Source organism: Patagioenas fasciata, chromosome 1 (genome assembly GCF_037038585.1).
Source record: "Patagioenas fasciata isolate bPatFas1 chromosome 1, bPatFas1.hap1, whole genome shotgun sequence".
Lineage (NCBI taxonomy): Eukaryota > Metazoa > Chordata > Aves > Columbiformes > Columbidae > Patagioenas > Patagioenas fasciata.
The window spans coordinates 44,779,588-44,803,103 of NC_092520.1; the positions used below are offsets into that span (position 1 = coordinate 44,779,588).

A 23,516-nucleotide genomic window follows, 5' to 3' on the forward strand; every position below is an offset into this window, starting at 1 on the left:
AGGAAACATCTCAGCTCAAATATTCAAGTCAAAAGAGTTAAAATAAAAAAAAAATAAATAAAAATCAACTCTTTTTAACTTGAAGTCCAGACATAATGATAAACCATTAGAATCAGCTATTTGTATGTGTGCAGTCACCACCTGTCCTACATGTAACTAGGTACCAAGTCTTTAAAACCCTGAGAAGTCAGCAAAGGCGGCCTCCCGAGCATTTGCAAACTACAAGATTTTTCACTATCATAAATCCAAACACTACAACGAAACCATGAAGGAATAATATTATTTTAGCAACAACAACATTCAGGACACACTGACACAATCCACTCCCTACACAAAAAGCCGCTAGTGACAGAAATGGATATCCGCTTGTATCAAGGGTGAAACTCCACCACGCAGTGTCCCTGCTGCTTGCAGGATTTTTTTAAAGCAGTTTTTTCAGAAAAAAAATCCCTCAGTGGCTGTTTCAGATTTTGACATGCAGTGGTTTATTTCCTTTAATAGATACTCCTCTAACTACTGTGTAAACAGTGAGAGCTTCACTGTTTAAACTTCCAGTAAATCCAAGATTAACATGCCTTTTTTTTTTTTTCCCCAGGCCACAGTTTTTGTCTATTATTTGTATGGTGCCTGCACTCCAGCTCCCAGAGAACCTCTGGTTCAGAGAACTGTGGTCTCCAGACCTCTGCAAGGATGGAGCTGCTGAGAACGGAGACAGGGCCAGGAGAAAAGGGCCAGATGCTGCATGGGGAGACAGCTCTGGGCAATGAGCTGTTCTTACACCTAAGCAACATGGACATAACCCAGCAGAGGCACAGGCTCTTCAGCTGTGAATTACAAAACCCACCAATGTGGGTCAGAAGTCTGACACTGTCACTATGCCTAAGTGAGGGACATCATGGTGTATAAAGTGCCTCTAGCAAGCCTGGAGAATGGTGCAAGTTCTTACGTACATAGGAGAGTCACCCTTCTCAGAAATAGGGCCAACTGCTCTTAACCAGCTTCAGTATTGCCACCCCAGCTGCATTCTGCGTGCAACCTTTATGTGTTACGAAGTGATTTTCTTGACAACATGCTCATCTGTACACTCTACACAATGCCTTTAATGTGTCAGTTCAGAAGAGCTGGCCAAGCAACAACATTTCTAATTTTGCACACACATGCTTCTGCAGTTTGCTAACTGAAGTGGATGCCTGCCAGTATATCTGATTTTTGATTTTTTTTTAGAGTACATTAAAACTGGGCTTTTTCCATGAGACTCCATTTGCCACATTAATCTCTCCCTCTTAAACTCAGTGTTTCCTATTCTCTCATTAACTTCTTTATTTACATATGCCCAGTCTATTATATTGCTGTTCAGTGAATTTATTTTCAAGTCACACAGGGTGCAGATTTGAATGCAGACCAAGTAAAATCTGACACACAAGTCCAGAATAATTAGCTCCTTATGGTCAGCATGGAGGACCCCGTGGGCCTTGCCAATTCCAACATCAGATCTCTTCCTCGCCCTTTCCTCCCCTTAGAGGAAGCCATTTGCCCACTGGCTCTAACGTCCCCAGGCAGCTGGTGGCAATGAAAGCTTTGTGACAAAGACACACTGGAAGACATGAAATCAATGCTTATAAATATCATAAGGGTGGGTGTCAAGAGGATGGGACCAGACTCCCTTCAGTGGTGCCCAACGATGGGATGAGAGGTAATATGCACAGAGTGAAGCACAGGAGGTTCCATCCGAATATGGGGAGAAACTTCTTCACACTTTGAGGGTGCCAGAGCACTGAAACAGGCTGCCCAGAGAGGTTGTGGAGTCTCCTTCTCTGGAGACATTCCAAACCTTCTCCTGGACACATTCCTGTGTGATCTGCTCCAGGTGAGCCTGCTTTTAGCAGGTGGTCTGGACTAGATGATCTCCAGAGGTCCCTTCCAACCCCAACCATTCTGTGATTCTGTGAAAGAGATTATTCTGATTCAAAGGAGATGATATCTCCAACTCACCTCCATACTAACTTCTCTCATTTAGAATCAGAGAATTGGTAGGGTTGAAAGGGACCTTTGAAGATCACCTAGTCCAACTTCCCTGCCATGGAGGGACATCTTCCACTAGATCAGGTTGCTCAAAGCCCCATCCAGCCTGCCCTGAACACTTCCAATGGCTATTTCAGCATCAACTTGAAGCTGAAAACAGAATTCTCCATCTTTCCTCTAGCAGAAATAGCTTTCTTCCATCACATCAGGTTACGGAGAATTCAAGTGCTCTGTCCAGAAAGCTTTAACACCCTGTAGCTCTGATGCCTGGTCAGAGAACCGGCTGATAGTCAGAGATTCACACACATTACAGGCTGAAGCTACAAGACATTTACCTTCTGCTCAAATTGATATTTCTCTTTATCTGTGCCTAATGTCATCTCTCACTCCTTTCATCACCTTATTCCCAGAAGTCAATACAACCTAGGGTAAGAGCCAACATATCTGAGGGCTGACACTGATGCTGTGTTGGAGCTGCTTTGGAACCACCACAAAGCTGAGAGCTGCTCTGAGCCTCCAGGATTACACAAGCAACAGCTAAATAAATATCACATAACTATTTCTAAAAATCTGTCTATACTCACTAGAAACAAGAAGGAGCCTAAAGCTGAAAAGAGTATTAATATTCTGCCAGAAAAACACTCAACATTTAAAGTTTCCCTGATGTTTCAACATAGTTTTTGCAACTAACAATTTACTGATGACACCCTAGAAAATCAGAAGGTATTGGAAAAACACACTAGATCTAAGGGTATATCTTTTCCGAACTGCTACCTTAGAAGCTGCATTTCTTTCTCATAGGGCTACCAGTCTAATGACTTAAAGTGAGTGGTATTCAGAAGACACTCATTATATTACAAAATGAAAGAACCCAGAATAATCCTCTCTCTTCAAATAAAAGCAATATCACACTGACATCTCATACATTTTCATCTTTTATTTTCATATTCTGAGAATTCTCTATATACCCTCACTGCAGTTAACACTTCTTCCTTCTAAGTTTAAGTAAAGCACTGTGACTTCTCTCCAGCTTTCACCTGGAGGCATTTATCTTGCAATCAATCCCGCAATATGAAATCCAGTTTGTATTGGCACAATGGTTTCACAAAAAACCAACCATGATTTTAGCAGAAATCTTATGCTGCAAATCCCTGCTCCTGTCTTGACTGACTCTGCAATAATCCACGTAGCTTATTTGGTAATACAAAGAACCAAAGTTCACTTTGACGCAATTACCTTCCTTTTCTGTTAATATCTATGTCTGGCATCCTAAACCACCATACTCACTTCGATGCATGTTCACGATCATCAACGAAGGATTTGCTATACCTGCTGTTCTGCCTTCTGTCATACAAAACTCCACCTTCTGGTTTGATTATCTGTGGACTTAAAAATAAGCGAACAAAAAAACACCCCACTCTAAGACTCATCAAGCACTTCCCTTTCTCTGTCTTCCTCCTGCAAACACCACCAAGAAACCCTTTTTTTTTTTCCCTCATTTACTGATGTCCCCTTCGGCTTAATGCTTCTGTACATGAGTTGCCAGCAGCAGGAGTCTCCATGGGATTCTGCATCACTGCCATTTTCCACTATATATTTTCTATACATGCACATTCTCTCTTTCCATAGGTCCCTGATTCCATCCTTCCAGTCCTTAATCTTTCTGCCATCTCACAGCCTCTGCCACCCTAACCCACTACTATTGCAGGTGGCAAGCCAAGTGCAAGCTGCCTTTAACCACTAGAACCATCCACTGAAAAACAACGCAGCTGGACCCCTCCTTAGTACCCACATCAGAGACAAACATCCTTGTAACCTTCAGGATGTAGAGTATTATTTACAGAAGCATTAAACAAAGCCTTTCTCCTCCGTTAAACGAGCTTGATGAGAAAGGCAGCATCGCTTGGCCCATGCATGGTGTGCTTTTGTGGGCTCTTATTTGCTCTTTAATGTTCAAGTCCCACAAGACATAGAGCCCACAGATATAGTCGTTTTATCTGTGACGCACTGACCTACAGGTTCTGTACTACCAATGGCTCTGGACATTTAGGACCTGACCCCTACAAGCATCTGTGCAGCCACCTGTCTGCATCCCACCTCCTACTTCCAGTGTAAAATCCTCCTGCAGCCCTAGATGTAGGCAGACCTAAATTAATCCTGCCTTAATTAATGTAACTGCATAGGGCTATCTTAGGCCACTCACCATAAACACCACTCACAGAAACACCTTTATAACCACCAAGTAAAGTACAGTTTGTATGGAGTAATAATATTTTGCACAGAGCATGTAACACATTTTGGGGGGAAAAAAACAATGGTTTGAGACACACAAAGTCTTATCCAGGTCTAAAACAGAAGCACAGGCTTGCACGCTCATGTTCTTTCCAAGAGCATCATTTGTTCGCAATAATACACCATACCTCCTGAAAAACTGTGCCTTGCTATTTTCTCATAGCTGCGAAACAACTACTACATCAGCCAGCAGACACACACACAGGGGATGGGCTTTTCCCCAGGTAAATCCAACATCTCATCTCCACGCTGGAGGTGTTCCTCTGCATTAAAAACACTGGGGACATAAGGCACGCTCCTAACTTTGGGAACAGCTAGAGGCGCTTTCCCACCAGCAGTACGGATGGCCTCCAATCACCTTGTCTGCTCCTGCACGGCCACAGCTGTTTTGGGGGATGAACTGGGAAAATAACCCCAGTTAAGAATAAATCGCTAAAAGTCAGGAAGTTGGGGCAGTTTCTTGGTGCAATGGAGTCTGCTGACTGTGGAAGTGGTACGAGTGACGGGTGGCACCAGGGACCGCGTAATCCAGCACTGACACTGGGAGAAGCACAAATAAAATCACAGCTGGCAGCAGCTCCGTTCAGTTGGTGGAACCAAGACCTGTTCCTCGCGCTAATGAGTGCGCCGAAGGAATCTCAATCTGCTCTGTATACAACTCGGCACTCACAATGTGTACACAACACTCTCCTATACGCTTTTTCTCCCATATGGATGCCCTTTTCCACCCCCCATTCCCCCCCAGCACGAGTCTAACACCCACCAACTTCAGGGATAAAGAAGTTTCCGTTTTGAAAACCTTAACAAGCCCAGTAAGACCAAATTATGATCAGCAGCCTTTAAACGAAAGTGTATATGAAAATCCCTATGCAGTATGTTAAGCGGTAAATGTAATTTATTTAGGCCTATCACACAATCTCTCGCATAAACATAACAAAGAGCAATTCAAACCACCCTCCAAGGAGTTTAGAAACATTTACAAGACATGAATGATGATTTCTAGTGTCTAACTCCAACAAGAAGAAAACATGCCAGTTTGCAGTCCACCCATTGTGAGTAAGGTACTAACAACCTGATTTTTAGGAGCACTGACTTAACTCGAGTGGGAGTTAGGTTGTTTAACACAGGTGAAACTGGAGCCACGGATTCCACTTCAGCGCCCCTTACCGAGCTAAACTCTCACAGATACTCTCCAGTCCTCCAGCATCCAGAAGTAGCTATTGCACCAATAAACACAGAAACCCATAATTATTATAAATATAATTTCACAGACACGCAATAACTTTCAATATGGTCTAAACTCTTCAGAGGTATTAATTTAAAAGCCTGAACCAACAGTTTAGGATTCCCCCTAAGCTGCAGCTTTCTGAAGTCAATATTTGTAAATCATGTTTCACGTTTCCACAGAAACCAAGTGGGTAATATCTCTCGCAAACAGCCTCCTTCAATATAGTTTTCACAGCTACAGAGTTCATAGAAGTTATTTTCAGTCTGACAAAGGAAAGAAGTTACACTTTGCCTTACACCTCACATCTGAAGCACATGTACTATTCAGCTTTTCTACATCTTTTTCCCAACTAGAAGTGTCCAAGGTAAACATCATCACAATCATTCTGCACACGCCAAAACGAGGCATTTCTTAAATTACTTCCAAATTATCAGCCAGTACAGCACCTATGGAAGTCTGAACATATCTCACCACTATGTCTAAAAACGTATCATGCGTCTTATGGTAAAGTTCAAATGTTAATGAAGATCACAGTATCACAGTATGTTTGGGATTGGAAGGGACCTCAAAAGATCATCTAGTCCAATCCCCCTGCTGGAGCAGGAATGCCTAGGTGAGGTCGCACAGGAACGTGTCCGGGCGGGTTTTGAATGTCTCCAGGGAAGGAGACTCCACAACCCCCCTGGGCAGCCTGTTCCAGTGTTCTGCCACCCTCACTGAGAAGAAGTTTTTTCTCAAATTTAAGTGGAACCTCTTGTGTTCCAGCTTGATCCCATTACTCCTTGTCCTATCATTGTTTGTCACTGAGAAGAGCCTGGCTCCATCCTCATGGCACTCACCCTTTATATATTTATAAACATTAATAAGGTCACCCCTCAGTCTCCTCTTCTCCATACTAAAGAGACCCAGCTCCCTCAGCATTTCCTCATAAGGGAGGTGCTCCACTCCCTTAATCATCTTTGTTGCTCTACGCTGGACCCTCTCCAGCAGTTCCCTGTCCTTCTTGAACTGAGGGGCTCAGAACTGACACAGTATTCTAGACGGGGTCTCACCAGGGCAGAATAGAGAGGAAGGAGGACCTCTCTCGATCTACTGACCACCCCCCTTGTAATACACCCAAGGATGCCATTGGCCTTCCTGGCCACAAGGGCACAGTGCTGGCTCATGGTCATCCTGTTGTCCACCAAGACCCCCAGGTCCCTTTCCCCTACAATGCTCTCTAATATGTAATTTTCCAACCTATACTGGAACCTGGGGTTGTTCCTGCCCAGATGCAGGACTCTACACTTTCCCTTGTTAAATTTCATCAGGTTATTCCCCACCCAACTCTCCAATCTGTCCAGGTCCCGCTGGATGGCAGCACAGCCTTCTGGCGTGTCAGCCACTCCTCCCAGCTTAGTGTCATCAGCAAACTTGCTGATAGCACACTCAATTCCCTCATCCAAATCGTTAATTAATATATTGAATAACACTGGCCCCAGTACTGACCCCTGAGGCACTCCACTAGATACTGGCCTCCAACTAGACTCTGCCCCATTGACCACCACTCTCTGGCTTCTCTCCTTAAGCCAGTTTGCAACCCACCTCACTACTCTATTGTCTAGACCACACCTCCTCAATTTAGCTGTGAGGATGCTGTGAGAGACTGTGTCAAAGGCTTTACTGAAGTCAAGGTAGACCACATCCACCGCTCTGCCATCATCCATCCACCTTGTTACATTCCCATAAAAGGCTATGAGGTCGGTCAAGCATGACTTACCCTTGGTAAAGCCATGCTGACTGCCCCTAATGACCCTCTTACCCCTGATACGCCTTGAGATGACACCAAGGATAAGCTGTTCCATTACTTTCCCAGGGACAGAGGTGAGGCTGACCAGTCTATAATTACCCGGGTCCTCCTTCTTGCCCTTTTTGAAGACTGGAGTGATATTTGCTTTCCTCCAATCCTCAGGCACCTCTCCCGTTTCCCAAGACTCGGAATGGAGATAGAGACCAAATCTAGAGGTAGAGTAGCATGTTATAATAGAACGCTGCTTACTTGATTATTTTCTATTATTTTCCTTATTTAACAGATATTTAAATCAATTTAAGGCATGACTAGCTTACTGCATCCTGCAGACATAAAATAAATTATGAGAAGCACAAAATATACTCAAAGTAATTTGGTTGATGGGATCTTTGGAAAAAGCCAGATTATCAGCGAAGCAGCAATGACATAATATCTCTATCTGAAGAAGAGAGGAGGAAAAATTAAAGTCTGATATTCATTAAGTAGAAAGAACAAATTCTGAATTTCACTTTTATTAACGTGAAGACTTAAAACTTTAAAACAAAATACCTGCAACGGTATTTTTGTGCTCTTGAACACTGAAGATAGATCAAAGCAACAAAGAGATCCATTTTCTTGTCTGTTAGAAGTTCTGTAAGACTGCTAACAACATGCTTTTAAATTATATCAAGAGCATTATGCGTCCAAACATCACTGCTGAAAAACAAAGTCTCTGAAGTTTCACCAGAAGAATCCAGACTAGAAAAATACACATCTCACCCTCACATCTGCTCACATCAACCTACAAGACGCTCTGGACAAGTGTTTCATACACAAACCACAGATCCAAAGTTCCTCAGGCTATTGCATTTTGTTCGCTCAGAAGAAATTCAGCGCTGGATAAGGCATGGATGCTCTTTGGTGTTTCTGTTGTTACCCTGAGCCACCAGCCCTTCAAGAAAGTACCTCAACCTCTCTTGACATAACAGGCATCAATCCAAGTCCGTGGACTTCAGTTGTAACAAAATTCTCTGAATACAGCAGGAATCTGCAACCTACAAAGATCCACATTAAAGAACACCACACAAAATAAACCTGCAGCTTCTCGACAAGCCTAGAAGAAGCATTCAGGAGACTCTTTCGGCATTACAAGAGAAGATCGTTCAAACAACAAAAATTAAACCATGACAGCAGAATCACTTTACACAATGTACCAGACACCACATTAGCTATGTAAACTTCTGTGGTGGGCAGTGAAAAACAATTTCTGTCTTGCAAAGCATCTCAAAGTTGTCTCCAGTGTAAGAAATGTCATTCCAGAGCTGATGACTGAGATATTAGCAATGGACAAGACCTTTAAGTGGATAATAACTACCGCTGCAATAAGTCCATGACACACAGAAAGTATATTCAGCAGTAAACAGTTTACAAAGTTCTTAAGCCACCACTGATCAGCACTGGGCTTTCTTTTTGCCACTATTTACTAATGAAACACACATTTTTAGTCTTCTTGGACCCTTTGTGTCCTCTCCCCACTCCATAATTTAGTAGTTTCTCTCCCCTGCAACCTGCCTTCATCCCAGAGAAGGGCAACTCACATGAAGTCCAACAGCACAACGGGGAAACAATGGGAAAGAGCAGAAAAACTCTCCCAAGACCCTGGAGTCACAACAAACACAAGGACATGTACCAAAGGCAGCCCCTCACCCACAGTACAAGGAGATTAAAGGCCCAATGGATCTTTCTGCTGGACTGCAAGTGAAGTCATGGTCACCTCAAACCTCAGAGGTCCCAGGTACAGAAAAGCAGGACACGAAAGGCACCTGACAGTGTGATGCAAACAAAGACATGAAGCCACCTTACACATGGCAACTTGTGAGGCACCAAAAGATTTCCCAAAGGTAACGCAAGACACCAGCACTGAGACATCATGTGAAGTTCTAGATGTCTGCTGCACCCACCCAGAAACTAAGGGGTTACTGCTTCACAACAGCATTTTCAGAAACCACTGCAATAAATCTACAGCAGAAATTCAGGGCTCCAGGGACATATAACATGCCATGTCATCTATAACATGAAAATATAAATGAAGGGATGGCTGGTTTTTATATTTAGAATTGTGTGCAATGGAAATTGACTCTGCATTAAAAAGAAAAAAACAAAACTAAACAACTCGAAAGTAAAAAAAAAAAAAAAAAAAGAGAGATAAAAAGGCTAATCCATTGCCTGGAGAATAACAAACACCACCTAAAGATTCCACTTCAGTAAAAAATGATATCATTATTAGCCTTTGTACAGAAAAGATTTTAAGCTAATGACTGCAAGCGCTTTAGGCTCACATTTCTTCTTTATTGTGCAAAGAGCTGTACTCAGAAGACAAAGTTCAAAAGCTCCACGGAGAGCTGTTCACACCACTGCTGGACTGCGAGGGGCTATTTCTTAATAAACTGGTGGTTCATAAGGAACATACAGATCTTTAACAGTAGTAAGCCCTATGGAAGAAAGCACAAGCCTACTTCAAGCACCCCACTGGAATCCTAGAACAGGAGACAACAGCGTGAACTGGAAAAGACTTTGTCAGGAGGAGGAATTGGAGCAAATGCTGGGACTGTAGCAAGTGACCAGAAGTCAGCTGGATTTTAGAAAGGTGATGTTTCCCCACAGACCAATTAGTTTCACAGCAGTGGTGTCTGAGATGTGTGTAAAAGTAGCTTTACAATGTATTTCACTTTCTTTTTTTAAAAACACGGATAAGCCAACATCCATTTGAGCTTCTTTCAAAAGCATAAGGAAATATTGTTTCAGCAGAGTCTCCATCATGCCTGGATGTATTTATAGAGCTATTATCCATCTCGGGCAACTTGAAGCATTAACAAAACCTTTCGTCTGACTGCCACTTTTCTGACTTGCTGCACCGGGCTACACCGCACAACGGTCCTTGTTCCCAACCCTGATCCTTCTCACAGGATCCACACCAGTTACGTCAACTTGCAAAAACAGAGTGACACAACCAACAAACTTCCTTTTCCCTCTTTGAGAAGGAAGAAGGGAATTACATTTCAAATAGTACCATTCTTTCGATAACTCCGCATCCTACATAATTTTACTTAGCTCCATGAGAAACACAAGTAAAATGGAGTTGGCACACTGAACAAAACCATACAAGGAAAAAGTTGGAGGGGAGCGGGGAAACAAAAAACATCCCACAACAACCAACACAACACACACCAAACTTGCTTTGGCCTTTACTTGCTATTTCAAGAAGTTAGAGAGAAGGCAGAGAAAAAAAAAAAAAAAGATAAAGGTCCATCTTCAGTTTGGTTTCCCTACAAAATAAGGAAATAAATACCTATGATCACAGTTTACAGTCAGAACATGTAGAACATATAACTATTTCTCCTTGAGAAGACCAAGGAAATAGCACTATATACCTAAGCATGGAAGAATGTCTCCAAAACGGATGAAATAATTACAGGGAAGAGCTGCAGTCTGTTCAAGTACCAGTAGGACTTCAATGAAAAGATCACTGTGAAAGAGCACAACTTCCCCACGTTGAGCAGAGCTCAGCTAAACCACCTGGTATCCTTACTCTCTTACTCTTTCAAAACTGGTATGATTAATGAACAACATGTATGGGGGGGTGGGGGGGGAGGGAACAGGATATCCAAATAACAGCGTTGTTGAACTTGAAATGATTCTGGAAAAAACACAGGAAGCCAGAGCGAGCAGAATACAGGAAGGTCTGAGCAGTGCAGCAGAAGTTGAGTACACCAAACACAGAGCCTGCACGACTCCGCTCAGCTGGCACCTCTGGCCAACGAGCATCCCATTTTGTACTTTAGATATAAAACACTGAATAGGCATGTCTGAAAAGGCATCTGACAAATGGGGTGTCAGTGTCACCAGCTGAGAATAAGCGAAATATTTGAAAAAGATATTTTCATAGGCAGCTTCACAATATTAGAATAGATGGCTACTCCTATCTTTTGACAATGTTTAATACACCTAGAAGCAGCAGGCTAACCAACAGTGCTCCAAAACCTGTCTGGTAAAGAAACGACTCTTTTCTGTAACGTATGTTCTAGTGAACACATCTGACTCTTATTTAAATTATTCAACAAAACTACATTTGAAATTACGAAATTGATTTACATTCCTTCTTTCATCAACGCTCAAGCAGTACTCATTTGCTGTTGAAGTTTCAAAGAAACTACTAACTCAATAAAAATTATAGATTAAACAAAACTGAAATGCAGTAAACAAATCAATAAGCAGGTGCATCATAGAATATAGTCTTTCTCACAGCTTATTCAACCCCCACAGACTAATAACTAGCTCATTCAGAAATCTAAAAATCTAGCGGGAGCAAAAACTAGGTAATTGTGGGTTTTTCTTCCAATCTTTAAATATAAACAAAATGCTGAAGGGTGATACCTACCAGTTCTAAAACTCTCAAATACACTTCAAACAGAAACTACCAGTTTCTCTTAATAACCAAATATTATTTTCTCTTTATTTCATATAAAACTTAGTTTTAAACACAAATAATTTTAAATAATATTCTAAAGTAACCTGGAACATTAAAAATAAACCAAAATATTAATAAAAATAATTTAAATGATGTTTTCTACAGTTTTAGTTCCAATTTCTAAGTATATCTGACAAAGTCAATAGTAAAATTAAAACATCTAATAAATAATCAAAACTTAATCAGCCATATTGTAATATTAATCATGCAAAAATTTAAACTCTGTAAACAAACATTAACTCCACAAACTTGTTCAATACATGGGTACGCATACAACGTATTCTCTGAACTAAAAATTCGAGTATACTCTGCAGAAATACTACTCCGTCTGCTGTGTATCAGCACATTAAATGTCACTGAGAACAGAAAATCACTAAGAACTGTAAAAACCAAACAAGATTTAAACTGATTGTTCAAATCAAGTTTTCCTGCCAGCCACTTTAAAGTCAAAATGATTTAAATCAATTCACCCTCTTCAACAGCCACAAATTAAAACACTGTTCAATTATGCAAACTCTGAAAATGAAGATGGAGAACGAATTGACAGGAGACTGGTCGACTACTCACTTAAGAGACAGAGGTATAACAAGGTTAAGTGGCTGGAAGCACAAATATATGGATAAATTCAGAGTACAAATAATGCATAGAGATTACGGTAATTATAACCACTGGAACAGCTTACCAAAGACAACAGTGGATTCCTCATCACATGAAGTTTTTTTACGTTACCAACATGCATTCACAAAGTGCTCCAGCTCCAAGGGACCATGAGGGTTTCACACAGCAAAGTGACACCCTACTCATGGCACAATTTAAGTTGCATTAGATGATCACAATGGTCTTTTCTGATCTTCAAGTCAACAAATCTACCATTTGATCCCATGCTGAGGTCTTGTATTTCTTCTCACTTCACCAAGTACTGCTCTCAGTGAGTATAACTTCATTTATCATTACAGTATGTTCCATCTGCTACCTGCTTCAATGCTAACACATCCACCGCCAACTAAAGACTTTGAACAGAACCAGCCATCATCTGAAACCATCCTTCAGGATGACAATGAACTCCAAATGCAGCTTCACTTTTCAATTAAGACCTTGAACACAAGCTTGTCAAAGCTTTTCACTAAGTCATTGCAGAATTAAACTGTATTTTACATGCTAGTCTATGGGGTGGGAGGTATCTAACATGTCCTTCAGCCTATGACACAAGGAATTAAATCCCCCTCTCAACATGGGACTTCATGTTTATGCAGGAGATTGATGTACAGACAGCTAGGAAAGCCCTTATCAGACACCAAGAGCAAGGACGATAGTTCAGCGGTTTAGGAGTCCTAAGCTGTTTTGCTTTTAAACTAAGAGCTCAGTTTCAAGCTGGAAGCCTCCTACCAGACATACAGCACTAGATTAGTCTCCAAAGGCAGGGTTCACATCACAACTCAGGAGAACAAACTGAATTCAGCACCTGTGGCTAAATTCAAACTTGTTCATCCAAGCAGAAATCCTTAAAAGTCTTTGCAACTCACACGGTTAATGTGGCTTCACTTCTTCTACGGCACTTGCAGCACTGTCAAGATGTTTTTAGGACACAATTCCCGTACTTGACACCCTTGCCAGTCCTCAAGCTTCACAAAAACAGCAGTCTGGTCATGCAACATTTAAACTGAAAACACTGTAATGACGAATGCTGACTGGGATTACTGTTTTAGATCATATCAAATGATTGCCGTAGCATGTGTCTCATTTCTGCTCCCTCCTATAAAAATTACTTTTACAGATTCCTTGATACAGATGAAAATGTTCAGGTTCGCTGAATTAGTTTTAACATTGTGTAACACAAGGAGAGTATTTCCACTGACTATTTTCATACTTCTAATATTTAACTGATATGAAAAGACTTTTCATGCTGCCCTCGTGTTTCTATTTATGATATGACAGCAATATCCAAGAAGCCAGCCTGGATGCAGGACTGATCCTGGCTCTGGGTCTGCTGACAGACACTTCAACACCCACGGCCAAACGCAGGGGAGCATCTTCACCCTACCTGCCCCATTCTCTAACCAGGCAGGCACTGCCACGGAAAGCCATGCTCTCGGGAGGGCAGCTCTGCTCAGGATTGCCACTGAACCACCAACAAAATATTCCTCACGAGGAGTAAGTAGCAGTTTTAAATATATATATATGCTATAAATATATATATATATTAAAATATAAAAGCACAACAGTACAAGCAGAAATGTTTCGAAGAAAAAGCAGAAAGGGAAGAGAAGTTAAAGTTGCTATACTTCTCATAAACTGAAGGTGGCTTTAAAATAATCCAGAATCCAGAAAACGTGGCTGGAAATAACAACTAAAGAAGCTTTTTGATGACGAGACACTGTTCCATTCGGGTTACCCACAGAAGGGTTACAGCAAGAGGAAGAAGATGAGAAATGAGAAACCCTCAGCCAAAGAGGGGCTGGGCAGCGCTCCTGGCAAGAGGCAGAGACACACACAGGGATGAGAACTGATAGATGGGAACATACAGCATCGACTGCTGCCAAAATTCATCACAAGAAGCAACTTTCTCCTCTTTTTTTTTTTTTTCCCCCCCCAAGACAAGGAAAAAGAAATGTCAATGAAAGTCACACACAGGTGAAAGTTCAATAATATTTGAGAGGGATCTGAAAATACAAATTCATTTCCTTTCTGCTGATGGATCTCAGGCTATGCTCTTTGCTCACAAGAAGGCCTGGGTACCAAACCGCTACGCTCCCAGTGCTGCCCCTAGCATATGAAACCATAGCCTGGCTTCAGGGTGGCTGCTCTCACAACACATGGGGTAACTTAAACACCAAATAACAAAAGCCAAAAACTGCTATTCTTTCCTCACCGCCACCAAATCCTGCAGGGCCAGGAATGCTTCTCCCAGGACTCCAGCAGGGCAGGTCTCCTCACACAAAATCACAGAATGTTAGGGATTGGAAATGACCTCAAAAGATCATCTAGTCCAATGCCCCCACCAGAGCAGGAACACCTCGATGAGGTTACACAGGAATGTGTCCAGGCAGGTTTTGAATGTCTCCAGAGAAGGAGACTCCACAACCTCCCTGGGCAGCCTGTTCCAGTGCTCTGTCACCCTCAATGAGAAGAAGTTTCTTCTCAAATTGAAGTGGAACCTCTTGTGTTCCAGTTTGAATCCATTACCCCTTGTCCTACCATTGGCTGTCCTCTCACCTATCTTTAAACAAGCACGATGCACACATTCATGCATGAGCTAAACGTCTGAGATTTCCTCTACCGTCAGCCAACGGAGGGGTTTTCTGATAGTCTTTTGACCACGAGAATGATTTTGGTATCATGATTTTAGTACACACTTCTGAGGCAAGGACAAGTTAGGCTCCTCTTTTTGGGAAAGGAACGTATTTTATTCAAGCTATCCACCAGAACTGACTTGAACAAGTGTCTGCGACTGCTATGCACAGACCCAAGCCTCCCATCCCTGCCCAGCCCACATACTTCTTTAGCATTGCAATGAAAAAGAAATATTGTCTTCCTAAATCCAGCAATACATGAAACATAAAGGAGAGCACATCTCTGGCAAGCACAAAATAAATCCATCTTGGATGCTGGCTGGGATGCAAAGAATAACAAGTGTCCTAATTCTCATTATATTTTTCAATTTGTGCTATGTTTATATTTAATTGTTCAATGTGACTATCGTAAACTTTATCCAAATAGAATCACAACCAAAAATCACAAATCTATCACCTTCTCAAAACAGAGTCCGTAATTATTGATATATACTCTTTCGACAAATATCAGAGACATTTTAGCAAAATGATCGTTTAGCTGAATATAGATAGGGAAAATAAAAATGAAAATGGCAGTGCTTTCTGAAATAGTAGCCTGCTAACTAGACTGAGTTTGGATGCTCCCCCTTTCAAATGGGGAAAAAAGTAATGCAGCTTGCTCTTTTTTTCCTTTCAAAATTCTCTATGGCACTGTCTATACAAAAGATTTCCTTAGTTTTTCACTGGTTCCATCTAACCAAGTTGCATTGTGTTACTGATTTATAGAAACTTTTTCCCCACCTTTTTTTTTAAGGGAAATCTTTTCATTTCTCACTTAACCCAAATTTTCTTGCAACTGAAAGATTCTTTGAAAAAGGAACTGGAAGAGCTCCAACTACCGTCCAACACTTAAAAAGATTTTAAAGTGTCATCAGTCACAGCTCTTTAGATGCTCTTCCAGAGCAGTGCCAACCCATACTTGAAGACTAAGTCAAAACTGTTTTCTGCCAGCATTGCACACTCAAAATAAAGACAAACAAATCTGTATTATTTAAAGCCAAGTCCTGCTCAGATTTCTGTCAGATGTTCCTACATAATGCTCACAACAGTTTTCAGTTTTCTTTCTCTTTTTTCCTAGTAAGAACTGGCAACTGACACCATTAATCTCAAATATCTCAGTGGCTACCTTGGATGACAACGTGTTATCACATCTGCTGTAAAACAAGTCCTCACATTTAGCAGATCATCTGAAAATGCTGGTCCCATGGAAAAAAAACCTAATAACACGCATGATAAATGACAACAGTCACAGATATTATTTGAAAATCATTCTGCAAGTTTCCAATATTGTGTTATTCTATTTAACAAACTTCAGTCATTTCAGTTGAAATTCACAGTGACTGATTCTGCAAAGCTTGAATTGGAAGTTTTCGAGAACACAGCAGTCACTTTTAACAATTTTGGTTGTGGAAAAGAAAGCTAAAAACTAATTCAGAATGTTTTGTTTGGAAAGATTCTCCCACAGGGATCCACAGAAAAAGACAGAAACTGCTGGGGTTAGATTATTGTCTTTACCCATGATGTCAGCCTGTTGAGACTTGAACAAAAAACCTGAGAATTACAGTTCCCCCATGCTCAAAAAGGCTTCCAGAGCTTGCTGGTAGCACCTCCAATTCTAGTGGACCTAAACTTACTTCCAATTGTCAAGGACCCACATAAGGCTCCAGAAAAGAGATGCAACACCACCACCAGCCAAGCTCTTCTCAGCCAAGGCAGAGAATCACAGAATGGTTGGGGTTTGAAGGTACCTCTGGAGATCATCTTGTCCAACCCATCCGCTAAAGCAGGTTCACCCAAGGGCAGAGGAATGTGTCCAGGCAGGTTTTGAATGTCTCCAGAGAAGACGACTCCACAGCCTCTCTGGACAGCCTGTTCCAGTGCTCTGGAACAGTCAAAATAAAGAAGTTTCTCCTCATATTCAGATGAAACCTCCTGTGCCTCAGCTTGTGCTTGTTGCCCCTCATCCTATTGTTAGGCACCACTGAAAAGAGTCTGGTCCCATCCTCCTGACACCCACCCTTGAGATATTTATAAGCATAAATAAGATCCCCTCTTCTCTTCTCCAGGCGGAATAGACCCAGGTCTCTCAGCTTTCCCTCATAAGAAAGATGCTCCAGACCCCTGATCATCTCTGTAGCCCTCCACTGGACTATGTAGGTAGGCAGAGGGAGGATGAGGGTTAGCCTTTATAACCTCCTGATATTCACAGCTCTGACCTCCTGACAACACCCCACACTAATTAGCAATTAGGGTCACTGCTTACCACCTTACAGAGAGGGTAACAAAGCGGTCATCCGTAACATCCAACAAAACCGGGACCAGAACTCAGGTTTCCTGACACAACAGATCACCTGATTAATTATCCCCTTTGTGGCATCGATGTCCAAGGTCATGCATTTGATTGTTCTACATTTAAATGACGAGAACACACTCGCCCCACAGCCAGGCAAAAAGCTCAGGATTTTTGAGTCCCATCATTACTCTGCTATGTAGCAAACACATCAGCCATGAGCGAAGCGCGTGTTTCATTCCTGTCCTGGAGGCTGGTTCACAGAGAGGACAAAAGCTTGCAACCGCTCACCAGACATTCCACAGCTCAAGTGGTGCTGGTCTGCACTGCAACTCCAAAGCCTGTCAACACCAGCACTACAAGCGACCCACAAAAGGATAAACACCATTGCACGATTGCATTTCTTTCAAGAAAAAATAAAAAATAAGTAAATCTACGAACAAATAAACCAGGCTATATTAGAAAAAAAAAAAATAAAAAGGAAAAAAGACACTGCTAGGATTGCATTCAGAGGGTAGGAAATGACAGTGTGCAACTGCCTTGGCAAATGTTATTCAATATCACCAAACACATACTTTTAATAGTCTTTAATCATGGGATCTCCCTTGACCCTAACACACGGAATTTTAGTTATCATATACCTTAGCTTTTGCATCCTCCTGATTTTACTGAACTTTTAAAAATAATAAATAAATAAAAGAGATAACCAGCAAGCCAACACCTAGACAAGTCCTACCCTTGTACCTGCAGCTGAAGGGGTTCCTCTGACCCAGGAGCTGATGTGCACAGATGTGGAATGCATGCAGAAACATTGTCACTATGAAGCACAGAGTCCCTGAATACATTTCACATGACTTCATACATACTCTCCCAAGTTTTGCCATATATTTCAGCTGAGAAGCACTGGGATGGTTCATGCCACCATCCCTTCTCAAAAATGCAGGAAATGACAGAAATAGTTGTAGGACCAAGACACACCATAATTTAAAGTTGTCTTCTCCAAATCAAGACACATCGTTCTACAGTAGAAACAAATGCAAAAATATTTGTATATTATAATTTGATTTTGGTTTAGGCCAAAGTATAAATCATGCTTTCTGATTCATACCATGAGATTTTACACTGAACTCAAAAAACAAAAGTCCACAAAAGCTCAGTGTTACATACAGTGTAACATACACTGACTTTACCGGCAAAGCCATGTTCATTTTTTCTCTTCCTTCTGTCTCCCAGTATCAAGAATTCTCTGCTGCCAAAAAAGTAAATAAAACTTATTAAAGAATATCCTATCATTTTTGTGTTATAGTTCTTGCTTGGGAGCAAACATGAGAGCACAGACTCTTGAAAAAAACACTTCAGACCCACCAGTCACACCAAACTTTGCAGAAGTATGAGAAAGTTCACAGATTTTAGGGCGCCAAGTCGAAGCAGACCTTCTGCACAGAAAAGAGCTTCCAAATGTAAACACAACACCACTAGCACAGTTGGGTGTTTTCATATGTATAAAACAAAAGAGACTGCATAGCTGTCCTCACACTGGTCCAATTTTATCCACTTTCGCAACAGTGCCACATACATATATCAAGTCTAGTCAAAGCCTCAGTCAAGTTTATCAACATAACTCTATGCCTGGTTACAAACTGTAAGAATAATTTTGACACTGAATGAATCCTCAAATGTAACTCTTGTTCCTTTTTTTTTTTATTTATTACCAACTTTCAAAAAAAAATTCAGCTGAAGCAAGAGGACTGTCTAAAGTTCAGCTGTTGAACACAGGGTAACATTGCATGGAGCTTTTTCCACTGACAATCAATGTTGAGAATGTCCTTAGTACTCTAGTGCAAAAGTGTTTCTCTTTTCTAGCGTAAGTATGCATTTAATTAAAAAAAAAAAAAATTTCACTGCATAGGAAGGGTAGTCATTGCATGCTTTCACATTTGCACTTATAAAACTCAAAATTTGTCTTACATATACAGCACCCCTTGCACAAAAAGAAAAGCCATAACCTGACCACTCAATGCTTTCCTTCACATCTCACTTTGAAACAGCACGCTCATTATATGTTTCCTTCTTAGCCAGGGAAAGGGAGCATGCTTGTCTTTGCAGCTCCTCCTCTTTCAAAGATGCACAGCTGCAGCTGTAGTAAACAACCACTAGTCAGGAACTGAGAAGGTCAAAGTCTCGGTGCTGCATCCATTTCGGCTTTTCTAAAAATGAAATTTCCATTAAAAAAAAAAAATCAGTGTTTCGTTTCACTTCATAGTTGCATCAAGGAAGGCAAACCACAATCATCCTTCAACAAATCCAGAGACAAGACATCAAAAGCCACAACCAAAAACACTTGAGTAAAAAAAAAAAAAATTATTTCCCCAACTTTATTAATATACAAACACCTCATCCCCAGTCTCACATTTTACTTGATTTGAACAGAGACTTGTCAAAACCAACCCTGTACTGACAAGAGCTGTCACACAATGCAAGTGGCACTTACTGAAGGAAGGAGCGAGGAGGTTGTCCATCCTGAATGGCGGTGAGCCAGCAGCCTCAAGCGCAGAGGCGACAGCACTATGACTTTGGGAAGGCTAGTGCAAGCAGGCATCATCCACCCAGCAAAGGGCAAAGGCACATATCTTCCCTTTATTTTAGAAACCATACAAAATCTAAACAGCAGGATGCCCTTCTAGAGCTGAAACCTGAGTTACATGGACATTCTGCAACTCCACGGTGTGGCAAAGAGCTTCCCAAGCACCCAGGAGCAGCATCGCCCATTTCCTCAAAAAAATGGTCTGTATTTCTATTTGATTACAGTGGGTACTGTCAGGCACCATCCTGGTCTGGGTGAAGACGAAGACGGTCACTACCATGAGGCTTTGCAGCCCAAACCCTTCGGCGACCCCAATCAACCATCTCCTGGGGGAAGAAGAGCCAGTTCAGCCCTGCTGCATTTCAGCCTCCTCTGGTCTGAAGTGAAACTCTGCTTGCGTACGTTCAGGTCTGGCTAGTCCTGACAGAAACAGCTGGCAGAGGGCTCCGCGATTAGCCTGTCCTGGAATCCGAAAGTTTATTTTTAAAAGTTGTTACACATGGTCCTCCTGGGCTCCCAGGGGCCTTTCCAGCAAAGGTTTTTTTTCTACAAGAGAGCACAGGAAGGTCTGGAAATATTACCGCTAAATGTTAAAAAAATTTAAAATGCCTCATTTCCCATCCCCCACTTCTTTACACGTCTGATACTGCCTCGCTATCAGAAGCAGAAACCAAATAGTATCTCCCACATCCTAAACTCCTTCCCAGCCCCTCCAGCACACACGCAGTCACTCATCAAACACCCCATGGCATATCTCCTCCTCAAGAAGCCTTTTTCCTCACAGCCGGGGGACAGAAGAGAAAATAGGATTTTTTTGCAACCCTCTTTAAATGCTATGGACTACTTCATGAACCAGAGGAATAACAAAAAACAAACAAACAAAAAGAGCCCAAACCACCTTGTAAAGCTGCCAGTATTCTAAGGAAAAGGTTTGCCTAAAAAAAGGTGCTCCCCAGCCTGCCCCCCTCCCCCAAAAACAGGTACTAGACACAGAAAAGAGGAGAAAATAATAAAAGGAAAAAAATAAATAAAACATTTTTAAAAAGGAAAATCTGGGTGCTGCTCCCCAGCCGCCAAGGGGGTGATGTCATCTCACCAGGCTCCAGCCCGGGCACCCGCCGGCAGCGCAGCAGCGGCAGCTCCAACCGGCTGCCAAAGCCTCAGGCAGCACGGGGATGGGAAAAATACAAAAAATAAATAAAAAAAATCCATATGCAATGTTTCCTTCACTATGCGTGGTTGGTTTGTGACGATAGGTGACATGCCAGCTTGCAGACAGCGGTTTCAAGTTGATTACATCCCATTAGAAAGATATTCCCCCTCCCCCAGCATGAATATTAAAAAAAAAAAAAGGCAGACTTGTTTCATGCAGCCTTACGTCATTAATAAAATGCTCCTATCGCCCCATCTGTGACCTATTCAGCACAGTTACTAATCCCACGCTAAGACCACTTTGCTGTTCCAGTACATTTCAGAGTTGTAGACCAACCAGAAAGCAGAAAATGGAGCCCGCACGCCAGCGCTATATAAAGCAGCCTTGCAAAGTTGCCCGCGAATATCTACCTGCCGTGACGATACAAAAAGGGAAAAGCAAAAAGAAAAGGGGCTAGGGGGGGAGGGAGAAGAATACCATTTATTTCCATGATGGATAATTAAAATAAATAAATTGGTTTACTTACTGATTTTCTGGGGGGAGGGGGACTGCCAAAAGCTAGCTAGATTTTACAAGCTCAATATAAATCCCGATGCAAGCAAACTTCTCTTCGGTGCCTCCTACCAAACTGCCCATACCTGCTCCCTAAGTGCGTAAACCGGCTATTTTTCACGTAAGCCCATTTGCGGGAGCCAAGGTCCAAAAAAACCCACCGCCTGGAGTGAAGCATCACATCCCTGCAAAACACAGCAGGGGAAAACATAAAATAACCCGTCTTGTGGCTCCTATCCACCTCCCCCCAAAATCCCGTTAGGGTGGTGCAGGATTTTGGGGGCAGGAAGACAGGAGCCCAAATTTCATTTCAGCAGCAAAAAGCTTTTGGTGGGCTCCATGGGATGACACCAACGCCACAGGGCACGCTTTGGGCACACGCTTTTAGCATAAATACCAGCGGTTCGCTCCCCAAGCAACGCCAGACGACTTCTAGAAGAGCAAGTATTTATTTTAACAGAAGATAATTATTTTTGTAGAAGGTAGCACAGCGTTACCCTGCAATTTTTATTTTCTACCCCTACGGCGTTACACTCCGATTTCTTCCCCCATTAGCGTTACACTCTGATTTAAGAAAAAAAAAAAAAAAACAATTCTTTTTTTTTAAATGTATTAATTTTTTCCCACCCCCCCAAAAGGCGCAGGGGCACGGCGGCCGCCCGGGGCCGGCAGCACAAAGGGCTGGGGCGATCCCAGCTCATCACTCCTCTCTTATCGCTTTTTTTATTTATTCCCCCCCCCCTTGCTTTTTTTCACCGCACCCCCCTCCTCTTCCCCCACATCCCCCCCACAAAGCCTCAGCGGGAAAGTTGCAGGAAAAGTTCGGGCGGGCGGCGGAGGCGGCCCCCAGCACACACACACACATGGGGGGGCACGGAGAGGAGGGAGCGGGGAGGGCACCGTTAACCGCCGTTAACCCCCCGCTCGCCCCGGCGGCGCTGAGGGAAGGGGAAGGGGGGGGGCGCCCTACCCCCGTTTTTCTTCACAATTATTTAACTTCAGTACAGGAGCGATTTTTTTTTTTTTAAAGCTGATTGGGACAACAGCAAAAAAAAAAAAAAATACACGGTAGGCGTTTATTCTGGTAAGAAAGGGAATCGGCACAGACCTGAGCAGAAGCGGCAGAGCAGGAGAAACTGTTTCCTTCCCCTGACACAGGGTCCCCGCTCTCTGACTGTCTGTCTGTCCGCCCGGGGCAGTGTCACCCGCACTCACCCACACACCCGCACTCACAGCACCGGCGGCCCCGGGCTCGCCGCCGTCCCCGGGAAATGAATGGGGGCAGCCCCGGGGAACCGCGGCGCTCGCCGCCGACTTACCCGCGTCACATGATGAGCCAGGGGCAGGGTGGGCCGGGGGTGGAGGCTCCCGGCGCCGCCTCGCCTCGCCTCGCCTCACGGTGGGGCCGCCGCCGTGACACCCCACCGGTCGCTCAGACAAAGGGCCCTGCTCCGAACCGGTGTCCCCCCTCCCCAGCTCCCGGCCCCTGCTCCGGCCGCGGCGGGCGCCGGTGGCGTCGCTGGCATGCGGCGCGTCCCCGCCCCCACCGGCAGCCGGGCGGGGGGAGGGGAGGGGCCGCGCCCCCGCCCCTCGGCCGCCCCGGTGCGCCGGCCGCCCCGCCCCGCGGGGTGGGGACGGGAACGCCCGGCCGCACCGCCCGGCCCCGGCCGCGGCCCCAGCTCACGCCCGCCCGGCCGCGGGGGGCAGGGCAGCGGGGCGCCGAGGGGAGGGGCAGGGCGGGGCCGGCAGCGGGAGGCCCGGCACGGGGGG

At 43.2% G+C, this 23,516-nt stretch overlaps 1 protein-coding gene across 6 annotated transcripts in view; it reads right to left on the reverse strand.

Annotated features, from left to right (window-relative positions):
* Nucleotides 1–23,298, reverse strand: part of KLF12 (KLF transcription factor 12) — a 259,830-nt gene extending 236,532 nt beyond the window's left edge. For 2 of the 6 annotated variants that reach the window (XM_071806194.1, XM_065844849.2), the window contains exon 1: nt 23,066–23,296. The gene's annotated coding sequence lies outside the window, so the exon portion shown is untranslated. Of the gene's footprint in view, nt 1–19,948; nt 19,972–22,854; nt 23,033–23,065 lie in introns of those variants that run through there. The other 4 variants (XM_071806201.1, XM_065844857.2, XM_071806190.1 and 1 more) reach the window with 4 other exon arrangements.
* Nucleotides 23,299–23,516: the final 218 nt, after the last annotated feature.